This window comes from Taeniopygia guttata, chromosome 4, assembly GCF_048771995.1.
Source record: "Taeniopygia guttata chromosome 4, bTaeGut7.mat, whole genome shotgun sequence".
NCBI classification, from domain to species: Eukaryota; Metazoa; Chordata; class Aves; order Passeriformes; family Estrildidae; genus Taeniopygia; species Taeniopygia guttata.
The window spans coordinates 51,035,169-51,049,330 of NC_133028.1; the positions used below are offsets into that span (position 1 = coordinate 51,035,169).

The following is a 14,162-nucleotide window of genomic DNA, read 5'->3' on the forward strand; positions in this document are numbered from 1 at the left end:
GCCCTGAAATGCCAGCCAGTTCCTCCAGTTAAATTGGTGAGACCTCCACATACCTGTGGAGTGTGAAAAGACGCTGGTGCTCATCATTCTGCATTAGGATTGAGTTCATCTTATCAAATGGGCCTTTGAGCATATTGTGGAGTAATTTACCAACCGAAAAAATCATAACGATTTTCCACTTCATTTACCTCAACAGTAGCTACGTAATGTCAATAGTTTTAAACATTTAATTAGACACACCACGTGTTTTATGCTCTACTAATTACATAAAATTGTGCTCAATAATTTTCTTCCCATTGAAACAAACCTTCAGCAGCTGTTAAAACACTAATTAGGTGAAAGCCTCCACGCTGTGCATTTGGCTGGGTGCCGAGCGCATTCCTCCCAGTGGTGAGCGGGGTTTTTCCAGTGTCCATGATGCAACCCTGAGCGCACGTCAATCTCTGCTGCACCACAGAACTAAGAGTGAACTCCAAACATTTATTTTGGCCCTCACCTTAGAAAACTAACATTATATATATGTAAAACGCAACAGTTCAGAAAGCTGTTCAATTACACTGGGCTCTTATTTTTTTGTGTTTCCATTTGTATCTCCAAAGAGCAGCTAAATTTGACACAGACCTTGTCATTTGCAATCTCCTACGAAATCAGCACTTTTTATTACATTGGAGCTGCCTTACAGACGTTATCTCACAACACAGTCAAAAATGCATTGCTGAGCCTGGTACAAATGAAGCCTTTTACTTAGATAATTTAGAGTTATTTTGTTCTTAAATTGTTTTAAAAAGTTATGTGAACCAAAGTTATCCATGCATACAGTGGCAAGGGATGGGAAAATATTTTTTGTTTTTCAGTTTTACACAAGAAGATAATTCAGAAAAGTTTTATTTATTTTAAATATCCTTGAGAAAGGGCATTCAAGTCTTACCATTGATAAGTTTGGTGATCCTAATGGCATCCAGAATTGAGTCAGTACCTCTGAATGTCTCAACTGCCTTCACTCAGAGCTTTAACTCCAGTAAAATCAGGTTCTCTTAATTAGTGACTAAGCCTATACAGCTGCAGGCCTAATCCTGGCATTCCTACAAGGACAGAGGCCTGGCAGAGGGGACCAGATTGCCAATAACAGGAACTGTCTGACAGTTCCTACCTCAGCAGTCCCCCAAACCTGCCCGTGCCTCTGGGAGCTGGGATTTTGCTTTTGACCACATCCTGATGATTCCAGACTCATGATTTGTTCCTGAAGAATTCCTACAAAAAGAAATTGCCCATAATGGCCATCCTCAGAAACACACATATATATACTTTTCTCTACATATTTTTTTAATTGGACCATAGTGAATGTACATAAAAACAAACTTCAAAAGAAAATAGGGGGGTTTTTTTGCCTTTGACAAATTTTAAGCATTATCACCTGAGTATGCTCGCTGCTTCTACAGCAATGAAAATATGTTATATTAAAAATTAATAGATTGTTTATGTTTTTAGTTAATCTCTTTTCTTCACAAATTTTGTTAATGATACTTCTTTTTTAATCATTTCCAGTGATTGGTGATCTGGCTGAGAATGGATCTTTTAAAATACATTGCACCTGTGGACTTCCTTCTTTTATGGAAAATTAGGAGGGACATGTCCTGGCTTCCTTTTCCAGTGGCATTAGGAACTGCATCAGGTGTACTATTGAGTGTTTTTTATTTTATAACTTGCATGCTCTGAAGTCAGGAACTTCACCAAAAAAAAAAAAAAAAGACACAATTCAAATCCATATACCACATCACTGAAAACTGTAAGAACAGATCTTCTTAAAAGACAAACCCAAAACATAAAAAATGCTAAATTTCCATAGTTCACACTGACCTCATGTACTTGTACAAATGGAAGATATTTTATTAAAAAAAAAAAAAAAAAAGGAATAAAAATTTCCTGGTTTTAGTGTCTGTATATAAATTATATAAATTCAGATTTTTTTTTTCTGTCTTGATTTATTTTGTTTAAAAAACCCTGCCAGTGCAACCAGTCCACATACAACCAAGAGGCATTTCCTGGTTAAAAAGAGAATTTTCCTGTTTTCTGGAGGTTCCCAGTTTAGCCTGTTTCTTAATCCTTTTTCAGGTAGTAATATACCTGCACAAAGTGGGTAAAGGGAGGTATAGCTGAGGCAACATTAACATGCTAAGTGATTTTCCTTCTTTCAAACAGTCCCTTCACATAAGAGATAGACTGTAAATCTTCATCAATTAATAATACTGAGATATAAGACAGGATCAAATGGAAGCTGTATTAAATGTATCTGTGGATGAAATTTCAAGTTCTCTTCCCACACAAGACCCACAACACTTTTCCTAGTACTAAGGTGTCATTGAGTCTCACCATTAAATTCTTGAGTCCTAAATGCAGAGTTCCCTTCCTGAACTATTCCTTTTACAAATCAAAATAGCAAATCTAGTGTTTGTTTTCCCACCTTGCAGGATAAAACATCCCCATCAATCAACTAATTCCAGCAGGCTGATCTAGGAAAATGTCATCTAAACAAGCTGATTGGTTCCAAGGATCATTACTGCAGGAAAAACAAATAAACAAACAAACCATAGACCTTTTATGTGCTCTTAGAAATGAAAATGTAAGTCCTTTTCAAAAATAAATTGGTGGGGGGGGGAGCTCGTACCTCTGTAAGGGAGGAATTAATCTAAGATCTATTTCTGATAAATATTTAAATAGGATGAGCATGGGCACTTGCCATGTATTTGGAAATTTAATTTAGTACATAATAGCCACTGCATTTTCTTCTACTTTTGTGTGGACTTGTTTAATGTACAAGGACATTCTGTAAGGACAAGGCTATTCTTATTTTTACAGGCATTAAAAACTGTGAAGATTCACTCACTTAAGTCTTCTTCTAGAAAATGACAGTGGAAATTACACTAGTGTGGAATAATTACACTGTATGCATGTTGCTCTCTTCTGTAGCCAGTCATTAAGTTTGGAAAAGACTTCTAAGATCATTGAGTCCAGCCATTAACCCCACACTGCCAAGGCCACCACTGAACTGTGTCCCTAAGCATCTACACATTGTTGAGCAGTTTCAGGGATGTGTATTCCACCACTTCCCTGGGCAGCCTGTTCCAGTGCTTAGCCACTCTTTCAATGAAGACATTTTTCTTCATATCTATCCCATCTACACCTATACTGGCACAGCTTGAAGCCGTGTCCTCTTGTCCTATCACTTGTTACCTGGGACCCCCACCTGGCTACAGACTCCTTTCAGGTAGTTGTAGACAGCAAGAAGGTCTCCCCTGAGCCTCCTCTTCTCCAAGCCAAGCACCCCCAGCTCCCTCATCTCCTCCACATAAGAGTTGTGCCCCAGACCCTTCCCCAGCTCTGCTGCCCTTCTCTGGACTTGCTCCTGCACCTCAAGGTCCTTCTTGTCGTGAGGAGGGGCCCAAAACCAGACACAGGATTTGAGCTGCAGCCTCAGCAGTGCCAAGTCCTTTCTCAAGCTGGTGGACTGTTCACTGATAGCAAAACCCCAGTACATCTTTCCAACATTCTCATCTCACACCATTTGAAGATGGGATTGGGATCAGATGACTTCCCAAGGTCCCTTTCAACCTGAACATTCTACAATGCCTGCAGAACACTGGCAATCACATCAGGTGGCCACAACCTCAGTACCTTTCACACACAGCTCATTTCCTATTTATTCCTTTTTCCTGCATGAGTCAGTTGCACTCACCTGCTTCAGCCTAAGAAACTCAATTATTTCCTTTTTACAGCAGAGTACAGGGTGCTACAGGGTAATTTTCCCTTTCCAGCTTCCATATTTATTTCACGGAAACTTCCTTTATCAACCACATTCATGTTCTTAGAAATATGTTCGTTTCAATAAAAATTACTTGCTGTTTTATGGAAGTTGAAGGCCAATGACCCAAATCCTATAAATCATTAAAAATACTTTCTGCCACAGAATCCTAAGTTGCTTTTTTCTCAGTAGCAGAGAAAGTATTTTACTATAAAAAGTTACATTTTTGCCCACACTAAAAATTCTGCATTAAAAATACACTAAATGAGGGACAGATGTTTAAAACAGCAGACCTACAATGAAGTATTAAATATTGCTGGCACAGGGTGCCCTTTGGTACAGTTTAGTCTCTTTTTGCAATAGGCATGTTTTCACAGCTGTACAAGCACGAAAAATTACTGTCTTTGCTCCAATATTAATATAGAAATCTACTAAAAAATACACCAGACTGCTGAACAGATTAAACCATTGTTCATACATTCTATCATTAAAATAATTTGCTTTAAAAATAAATATTAATGTCAAATGTTTTGAAGTTAAGAGGAATAGTGTCACTTTGAAGAATATATGGATTATCTATACAAAACCAAACAATTCCATTTTTTTCAAAATAAAAATGCAAGCTTCCAAGAAATCAAAGAAATCAAACCTGCTACTTGATGTTTTGCTCAATGACAAGATGTCCAGCCCACAGCAGCACAGAGGAGATGAACAATCTTGTGTGAAATCACTCCAAATCAGCACTGAGGATGCAGTGTAGGATTAAAGCCCTTTTCCACAGGTATTGGTGGTGTCTTAGAGCTATGGGAGAAAGTAAGACAGGTCATGGAAGAGCAGATTTTTGTGGTCTAGGGGATTTTTGTGTTAAAACATGATACACATAAACAGGATGGGCAAAGAGATAACACATAGAACAGAATGATAATATTAAAAACTTCAGACCTAGTAACTGTGAGGATGAACTTGATAAATCCATAATCAACAATAGGATATGCTCACCACTATAGATAGGTTTTGCTACATTAAAGATTTAATTTCTATATCCCAGGCTGGTGGCTCAGAGCTCCAAAATCAAACATCACAAGCTCACACTCTGCTGGATTTTGTCTCAGTCTTGGTGCTCATTTACCTGAGCACTAAGCAATCTGTGATCATCATAGTCCTGATGAAGTGATGCCTACTTAAGTTTGCAACCTGCCTGGAATAAGAATAGTTCTGAGATATCCATAGCTCAATTTGTTTTAGTCAGTGCTACTTCAAATACCAATTAGAAACATTAGTCCTTGTGACATGAAACTCTTTTTACTACTCAAAGCAAGGAGATGAAATGTTACAAAAATCTGCATGTGTTAGATGAAAGGTGGAGGACTTAGCTTGGGTCCTTGAGAGAACCAGGAAAAAATAATTCTACTCAATGTGCAAGCACTAATAATCTTTGTCCAAACTCCTAACAGAGAAGTGATGGGGTGCTGGGGAGAGACAAAGCTTGATTAAAAGCTCAAAACCCCAGAAACATTATTTTAAAAGCTAGGAAAAAAACCTTGAAGAAAGGACAGAACAAGACAGGATGAGAATACAGCATGTTGGCCAACTAGCAGGATGCTAGCACATGCAGTAATAGAAACAAAGCCACACAAGGCTTTGGGAGCACAGCTCCTGCTCAATAAACAAATTCCTTGGACTGGAGACATTTCTTGGAAGGAATTTTTATGGCACAAACGTTTCTACTCTCTTCTCGAAGCCCTGGAAAACCAAACCCAAACCTCCCCCCCACTTCACACACAAAAAACCTGAAGATGTTGACAGCCCAAGTGAAACTGGATTGTCATGCTCTAGAAAGCCCCTTGTTATCTGCCTTGAGGTCTTTGCTGAGGAGGTTCTACCCATCTGTGAAGCTCAAAGCCCTTCTCATAACTAATTCCTGCCCTGAAGGAATGCCCACATCTCTGGAAGCCTTGTTGGTGTGATGGGCATGTCCTACACAGAGCCCCACCAGACTTCCCCCAAGTCTGGGGTTCCAGCCGTGCACACCTGGGGATGCAAAGGCATGAAACAGCAGCACTGCCACAGTGGCCAGCACAGCCCAGCACATAATTAAACAAAGAGAGCCCTCGCCCCTCTGGTTAAACAAAAAAAAACCCCAGGGACTATAAAATGTAAGCAGGGAAGGGAGAGAGGGGGGTTAAAACAATCTCTGAGCAGGAAAACAAGATAAATTCATTGAATAAATTATTTACTGGAATTATTCACTTAGCTTCAATTACAATCTATCCATTCTATCCACCATCTACATCAAATTATAATAAATTATTCTATTATAACTTGGCTTCATTCCTGCTGATTTGCAATAGCTTATTTTTTCAGAAAATAATGGTCTGATGCTGTTCAACCTTCCACAGGATTTAGATGTAGACATAACCAAAAGAAAATTTCTAAACATAGCCAAAAGACAACTTGTTTTTGAGAATCTCACTCCTTCTGTAAATTAAAGAGAGGGGAGCAAGCATATTATATTTAAACTGCCAGTAGATATTTTAACAACATAAAAAAGACCCAAGATATCAAAACAATATTAAAACAAAAATATCCTTTCCAAAAATATGCTTTCCTGAAATATTTGGCATATGTCCTTTACTGAATACTCAAATGCAGTTCTGAGAATATATAAGCACTCTCCATCCTTCTGCCATCAAGTCTCTTTTCAGAGCAGATGTTTTAGGATTCTTCTGAATCTAAAATATCTCGTTCTGTTTTATCAGACCACCTCTGAAATTCATAAAGAGTTGTACTTGAAAATGCAGATGTACAGGATGCAGAAAAAGGAAAAAAAACCCATGAAGGTCGCTTTTTTATGTAGTATATCAAAATATGGTTAGTTTCCACAGCGACAGAGAAGAATTATTTTTTAGGAATCCAAATCTGCACTGGGATAAAATGAGCACAGGTCAAACTAAAATGTCTAGTTACACTGAAAGCACAGTAGGTGAAATGTCCAGTTAAGTCAAGGGTTTGCTAACACGTTCTCATGTTTGCTCACCTTCCTTTCCTCATTCCCATACTCCTACCTTCTCTGTACCTATAAGCTGATTAGACACTTAAGTTTTAATTCTATATACACTGTAAGTTTTACAATGTCCTTGATTTCATCACAGCATGTATCACATTGTAGATGCAAACAGAAATATAAGGAAAAAGGAGAGAAAAAAAACTTGACTTTTACACATTTTTCCAGTAGTTTATGAAACAACACTACAAAGCAAGAGATAACCAAGGCCTTATGGGTCTCTCTTACCAGGGGCAGCTGCTGGAGCAGCAGGATAAGGCCAAATACTACCCATGTAAGCAATCTGAAGGCAAAGTTAAACCAGGTGGGCATGCTCTGAATGGGATAGATTGGTTCTATCCCTGGCAAAAAATGAAGGATAATGTAGAAGATAAAAGTGCAGAGGAATTCCACCACAAATATAAGAACGTGAAAGCACCTTGGATGTAGCCACAAATTCATATCCATAAGTAAAAGAACCTGAAAGCACCTTGGATGTAGCCACCTCACGTTCCACCTTTTCAAACATGCATCTCAGAAAAAACGCCAGACATCGCACCGGTAAGATGAAAGCAACGCTTACTTTCTCTGTCACTCTTACAGGAAAAGTGTGGTGTTTTATTTTCCTAGTATCAATTTGTTCTACTATGCTAGAAGTGCTTTTGTAATCCTAAAAACACACTAGCACTACTTCCATGTAGTTTCATTGCTGTGTCTACTACCATTAAAGGGTAAGCGTATACTTCAAGACAATAATTCACTTAGCAAGTTGCCAGAGCCAGCATTATGTGAATAAGCCTGATAGATCTCTGTTCCTAACCTATCAGAAAACAATTTATGGAATCTAATAAATTAAAAATGAATTGTCTCCAGCAACCATATATTTCACAATAAATGTACACTCTTTGATCTCAACTGACTGTGCTATGTTCTAATTAATTTTTATACAGAAGTTTGCTATTGCCCCTTAAATGGATTTTATACACAAGACTAATCAGCTAGCATTTTCAGCTGTGCCTTTGTCTTTTCACCTTCCAACCAAGTTAAAAATTCACAGAATTCTAGAATTTATGACATAGCTTTCTACATATAAGCCTTTTCAGTTTAAGGAAGGAAAGACCTGTATTTTTTTCTCTGCTTTCTTGACCCCAACAGGCACATAATAGAAAGAAATATGTGGCAACGGCTCAAGGACCTGCCTCTAGACAGCATGACTGTGGAAATGAACTGCTTTCTAGCTCTCAGCTACTTTCTTACCCAGAAAAAAGTACTGGAGTTAGTCACTGTGTATGCCCTCCACAATCATCTGAGATAGGTATAGAGCCATTTGGTATTGCTGTTTGGAATGGCAGGGCAGCTGGCATGGAGTAGGGTTTTGGCCCTGTTTCTGCTGGGGTGCTGCAACTGCCCATTCATGAGCAGATTTTCCTGTGTCAGTGACCAAGAACCTGGAAAAGACACCCACGACTGCAAGACAGAATCCTCAATTTGTACTGGATGGTCATGCCCAGTTTAATTAATGCATATGATGTGTAGGTTCTGGCATCAGGGTAAAAAATACCAGTGAGGCTGGGGCAGAGGGCATTAGCCTGGGGAGTAAAGTAAAGGAGAAATGAGGAGCTTGGCCACTGCTGCCATTTACCTCCTGCTTTGCCACAGCAGGTAGATTCTGTTCACCTGCAGGACTAAAATGCAATAAAAAATTGTAATTCATTAGAAATAAAAACAAGTTTACTCCCTCGTCCAAATCCTCCTCTGTCTTTATGAATTCATGCAGAAAGGTCTAAGGCTCTTGACGTGCTTTTGCATAGCACCATCCTTGCTTACAAGTAAAAAGCTGTGCCTTTAATGGTCTACCTGTCATGAATCTCTGAAGGACAGTATGATGCAAACAAGCTATGAAGATGCTCTAGTATCTTTTATATCCATATATATACATACATAAACCTATATGTATGCTTTGAAAATGAAAATAAAAGCTTAAGGAAATTAAAAAATCATCCCATAAATTCCCAGTGAGAAAGAGAATAGCAAATTCATTCTCAGCATCAGGTATCACTACACAATAACACATTATTTTTGCATATCATGTAGTCTAGAGACAGCAGTAAAGCTGACATTATAAGCACTTAACAAAAGGCCAGAAAACTGTCTCTCTGGAGTGGCTTAAGTATGTGAGGATCCTGCATTGGGATACAGCCAGATGACCCTGGGAGATCTCTTTCAGCATTTTTCTATGACTCTGTAAAAATAGTAATGGGGATTTAAAAAACTGGTATTTTAAAAGCATTCTTCATTCTGTGAAGAAACTCTGTCAAGAGGCATTCTTACACTTTGATACTGTCTTCATACAGACTGATATTACAACAAGTAAGTAAGAATATGCAGAAATTAAATTATACTTTTAGAACATGGGGTGGTAATTTTATTTTTTTTTCGCATACAGACCATACAAGACCGTTTATGTTAAATGTTCAAAGATTAAAATAAATTCCATAATACAGACAGGAAGTCAGTGCAATGGAAACCAAATGGGAGTAATGGGACCCAGGTGGTTGGAATGGGTACAAAAACCCACATAGATGGCCACGTATGGCACAAATTGGAGCCTGGAGATGATTATTCCAAAAGAAAGAATGGCTGTAAACTGTTAATTGTATCAATGCAAACATCTTGGTGACTTACCACTGCGGAACGAGTGATGAGGGAGAAGTGTATAATTTACAGCTTTAAATGTAGCTAATACACACTGGTAGTGTAGATACTGAAACTATACCATATTAAGGAATATAACAGTATAGAGCAGCATGTGCAGAGAACTTTAACTCTTGATTAGGATGAGACCTGAGCATAACAGAAGTGGAAATAGCGAATTCACTTTCAATTTGAGTCAAGAAACAAAAAGCCACAAAAATCTTCCAAAGTCACAGGACAGAACTGTCAGCTTAGGACAATTAAGGATAATAAGCAGAATAGGAGGAAGCCTGTTATTCAGCATGAAAGCAGGGAGAGCATATACATTTAAGATTTAGTAATATAGTTTGGGCCACTGAAATACCTTCATTTGCTTACCCACCTCTCTGTTTATTCCAAGACAGAAGACAAACATCCTATGCAAAAAAAAAAAAAAAATCATGTACAAAGCTCATTAACTCATCAACAAAGCTTTCCGGGATGAAAAATAAACACCTTTAAGAGGTATCTGCAATATGGCACAAAATGGTAATAACTAGCCTAGGTGAAAGAGGCCAGAAGCATTTCTGGCATTGGGTATGTAAGGTTAATATAGAGAGACTTTGTCAGCCCTGCTGACAGCAGAAGGTTCAGTGACAGAAAATTAAGAGCCAATGACAAGGAAGGAAAGAGAGAGAGAAGAAATTGCTGCTATATATCACAGCACAGCTTGAAACCTTTAGAAATACTTAAAATGCATATGTCCAAGTTGCACACTGACGAAGTATCAATTTGTTAACAACACACCAGTGTAGCTATCCTACCAAAGAACAGTGAACCAGAAAGTTCAATTTATAAAGTCCAATGTAAAGTGAATTTTTTAACTTATTTGACAAGACCCATCTTGTCAAAAGAAACGGATATTATTTGTTCCTGCTTCGATGACACATCAGCCCAAGAACAGAAACACTTTAAGTACATATTATGAGCAATGTTTATCTGGGGGGTGGTGGGGTGGTGTTACTGTTTTCCATTGTAGTGCCATTCATCTGGATATATTTCATTTTTTGTTAATATTTTTGTTTTGTTTTGTTTCGCTTTTCCATGAGAATCAAAGCCTTTGCAGCATATAGTATAAAAATAATTTAAAGAAACAACCCTGAAAGGAACAGTGAGGAAGCAATCAGAAATTTGAAAATTATACAGACTGTAAACAAGTCAAGAACAAAACACTCTAGGAATTAAAAGCAAGTTGAACCCAAAGTCACTGTCTCAAGATGGTGATAGAGTAAGATAAGAAAACAGCCAACACCATCAGATTAACCTACAATCTAAAGGCAGTTAGTGTAGAGGACTTTTTTGATTAAATTGGAAGGCTAAAAATATGAAATGTGAAACTTCTGAAAAACAGAAGACAAGAGGACAAGAAGCAAATTCATAAAACACAAAATACATCAACATTGCAGCTAAGTAAAATCCGTTTAAATTTGGTGCCAGTAACCCAGTCAATATAGTTTCTGATGGTAAACAGCCTGAAAGAGGTGGCTGGCCTTTACTGGAGGAAGAGAATAGATCTAAGTAAATCCCATGTGAAAAAGAAATTAAAAACATCTGCTAAAGACACAAACGGTTTGTTGGCTGATGTCAACAATGGGAAATCTTCCAGTATATCAGGTCTGGGCTTGCCAACAGGTGTTGCTGCAATTATTCAGAACAATTAGAGGTGATTTTTCCAAAAGCATGGAGATGACAGGGCCAATAAATTAGGCAAGCATGATATTGTCAACAACTGAAATGTAAGTATTTCTCATAAATCTTTTGAGGACCTGTGCAACTCAGTATTTAATATTTAATTTTAACTCAATATTTATTTAGCCACCAGAGCCTCAAATTTTTCTAGTCATACTAATGTGGAATAATATCCTCTTCTGTGACCGATGCTACCAAAATGCCCCAAGCAACATGATTTCTATATCTCCTTTCCTATGGAGCAGAATCTCCCCTTGGCAAAGAGAAATATAATTGTAAGCAAATACACCACATAATATTTTAACATACCATGTAATTGAGTGTATTTATTTATTTTTAATAAGCATGAACTTTCACTGAAGTTGACATTCATTATTATTTAGATTAACTAACTTGATTAGTCTCATTACAATTTTTTTTCTTGTCCTTTGCAAAAGATCTCCAGTATTTATTCTCTGTGGCTATGCTTCAGAAGAAGGCATAAAATAGCTCTCATGTTTAGATGTTGAGTTTTTTCAATATACTATGACTATGCATACAGTATTCTCTAGCTGGGCATACACGTTAACAATAGGTTGTAGATAAATAACAAACATGGTTTAACAAATTTACCTAATGCTGAAATCTCCCCCCTTTTGCCATTTAATGAACTGCATTATGCACACCCATCATCATGGGAGGTTCTCAAAATTATGTCCACATCATGATTTGCTGTGAAGCCTGATTTAAACTGCATTCTCAATTCAATCCTCATTTTAAAAGAAAACAGAGCTTATTTTTTTTTTTACCATTCAGCTTTCTAACTAGCTTGGATAAGAAAAAGTCTGTTAAAAACCCAAAGACATGATACGTCTTGCATCATTTTGAACCATTAATTTACTGCTCATGGAAATCAACCAAGAGTTTCCGTGGCTTCTTCACACTGGACTGCATCATGACCACTCATCCCTTGATTTGCTGTCTTGCAGTCAGTTTTACAGCTGGACTCTCTGCTATAAGCAAACCTCTGTCATTTACATCATGCCCTGCATTTCATGGAAAACCTGCACTAAAAAGAGATAGCAATTTTTACTTCACTGAAGAGAGCTAGGCAGATGGCTCATGGCAAATACTGCTTATTTCAATGTTATATTATTGAGACATCTCCTAGATGTGTAGTCCAACCTCAGGACCAAGAGTCAGTCCCTCCTCTCTGGCACCTTTTATAAAGTACTTACTCAGTGCAAGTAGAGTAACGGCGCTACAGTTCATGTTTCTTTTTTTATAATTAATTTCCAATCATTCATATCTTTCAAGCTGAAGTTTAATTACATGCTCAAGTCACTTACTCTGAGATTGAATGGTACCAATTCCTTGCATGCTTAGAATAAATTACTTAGAACACTCTCAGCTTTCCTCTTAAAAACATGCATGTCGCTGTTTGCCTCAGGAAAGACGCATTAATGGGGACTTTCAAAATCTTCTCAAGATGCAAATTGCTATTTAAGTGTCAGATATTACTTTATTCTAAAGGGCTCTGAGGGTAGAAAAAGTAAGGATGCTGATAACTTCCAGAAAGATTAAAATACTCCATGAGAGAAATAACACCTGGTAGTGCAAATATAGGATGGGAAGTGGTTTGACTGAAGGAATGCAATGAAAAAACAACTCTTTGTCTTACAAAGTACATTTTCTTAATCTACAAGTTTAAAGCAAACAAAACAACAAGTGTTTTTTCTTCCAACAGCCTGGTTTACAAACCACACCTGAAGCCATGCTGCATACTTCTGGCTCACGTTAGAAAGCAATTAAAACTTTTGTTGACAATCAACAAACCAGAGTTAAATCCAGCTCATTTTCTCATACCACTATAGAGCAGACAAAAGTAAAAAGTCATGACTATTTACTTTTGCACTATGGAAAGCAGAAGTATTTTGGAAGATGGATTTTGGATCTCTGAAGAAGGGTGACAGCATTTGTACAGAGTCATTTTCTGACCATATATGTACTTTCCAAACAAATCCCCTATTGCACACCATCCTAGCTGGAATTGTTGAAAACTGGGGAAGTGTCTGCATTTGAAATAGAATCCTTTTCCAGTCACATCAAGCAGGTATGAGATTTCTTTTCCTCAGAATGTTGAAAAGGGCTGCAGAAAAACTCTTTGCCTTGTGAAAGATGCACAGCTGCTCTCCGTGGCTTCAGAAATGGAGACAGCACCTGCCATTTAATGTCTGTGCTACTATAAGGAAATAATAAGCATCTTTTTTTCTAACTGGTATAAAGTAAAGCAAAATCCTTATACCACATATGCAAAAATAGCCCTTTCAAATTCATTCTGTTATGCTCAGAAAACATGATGTAAAAACCCACGGTGAGTTTGTGCACAATGCGTGGAGGAGACAAGCAGTGTGAAGAAGGAATAGAGATTAGCTTCATCTGAAATTTAAGCTGGCCTCACTCTTACTGGCACAAGATAGCTGAAGGCCACAGGTTTACTAAAGCAACCAAAACTACAACACTACACATGCATCAGACTGTAAGACCTGCACTTTTCAGCACAAGGAGGAAGGATTTATTCTAAGTGAGAATCATCCCAAGTGAAAGGCACAGCTTAGAATCTCACCTTGCACACTCAGCTCTGCAGGCGCCAGGACCCTGGGGTTCTTGATATGAGCTGCTCACTAAGTGCACCCACCACAGAGTGCTCCTAGGATTGCTGACCACGAGCAGGTGCTGGCAGAATTGGTTTCCTCTGAGCTCAGGCAACAGCAGGGCTCTGAGCACAAGCTGGGCCACCCAGCTCTGGGACAGCCCAGAGCAGGTTCAATGCACTTGCCCCCACGAAAGACTCTCACAGCACCAGGAGAAAGAGTATGTTAGCACACACAAAAATTAATTAGCAAGAGAAAGAGTTAC

At 38.0% G+C, this 14,162-nt stretch overlaps 1 protein-coding gene across 9 annotated transcripts in view; it reads right to left on the reverse strand.

The window, feature by feature from the left end:
* Positions 1-14,162, reverse strand: part of BMPR1B (bone morphogenetic protein receptor type 1B) — a 230,980-nt gene that overhangs the window by 98,014 nt on the left and 118,804 nt on the right. For 3 of the 9 annotated variants that reach the window (XM_072928570.1, XM_072928565.1, XM_072928567.1), the window contains 2 exons: positions 9,919-9,952; positions 4,449-4,600 (listed from right to left, as the gene is read on the reverse strand). The exons of 3 other annotated variants lie outside the window; for them this stretch is intronic. The gene's annotated coding sequence lies outside the window, so the exon portion shown is untranslated. The remainder of the gene's footprint in view (positions 1-4,448; positions 4,601-9,918; positions 9,953-14,162) is intronic. 3 more of the 9 variants (XM_072928568.1, XM_030271702.4, XM_072928566.1) reach the window with 1 other exon arrangement.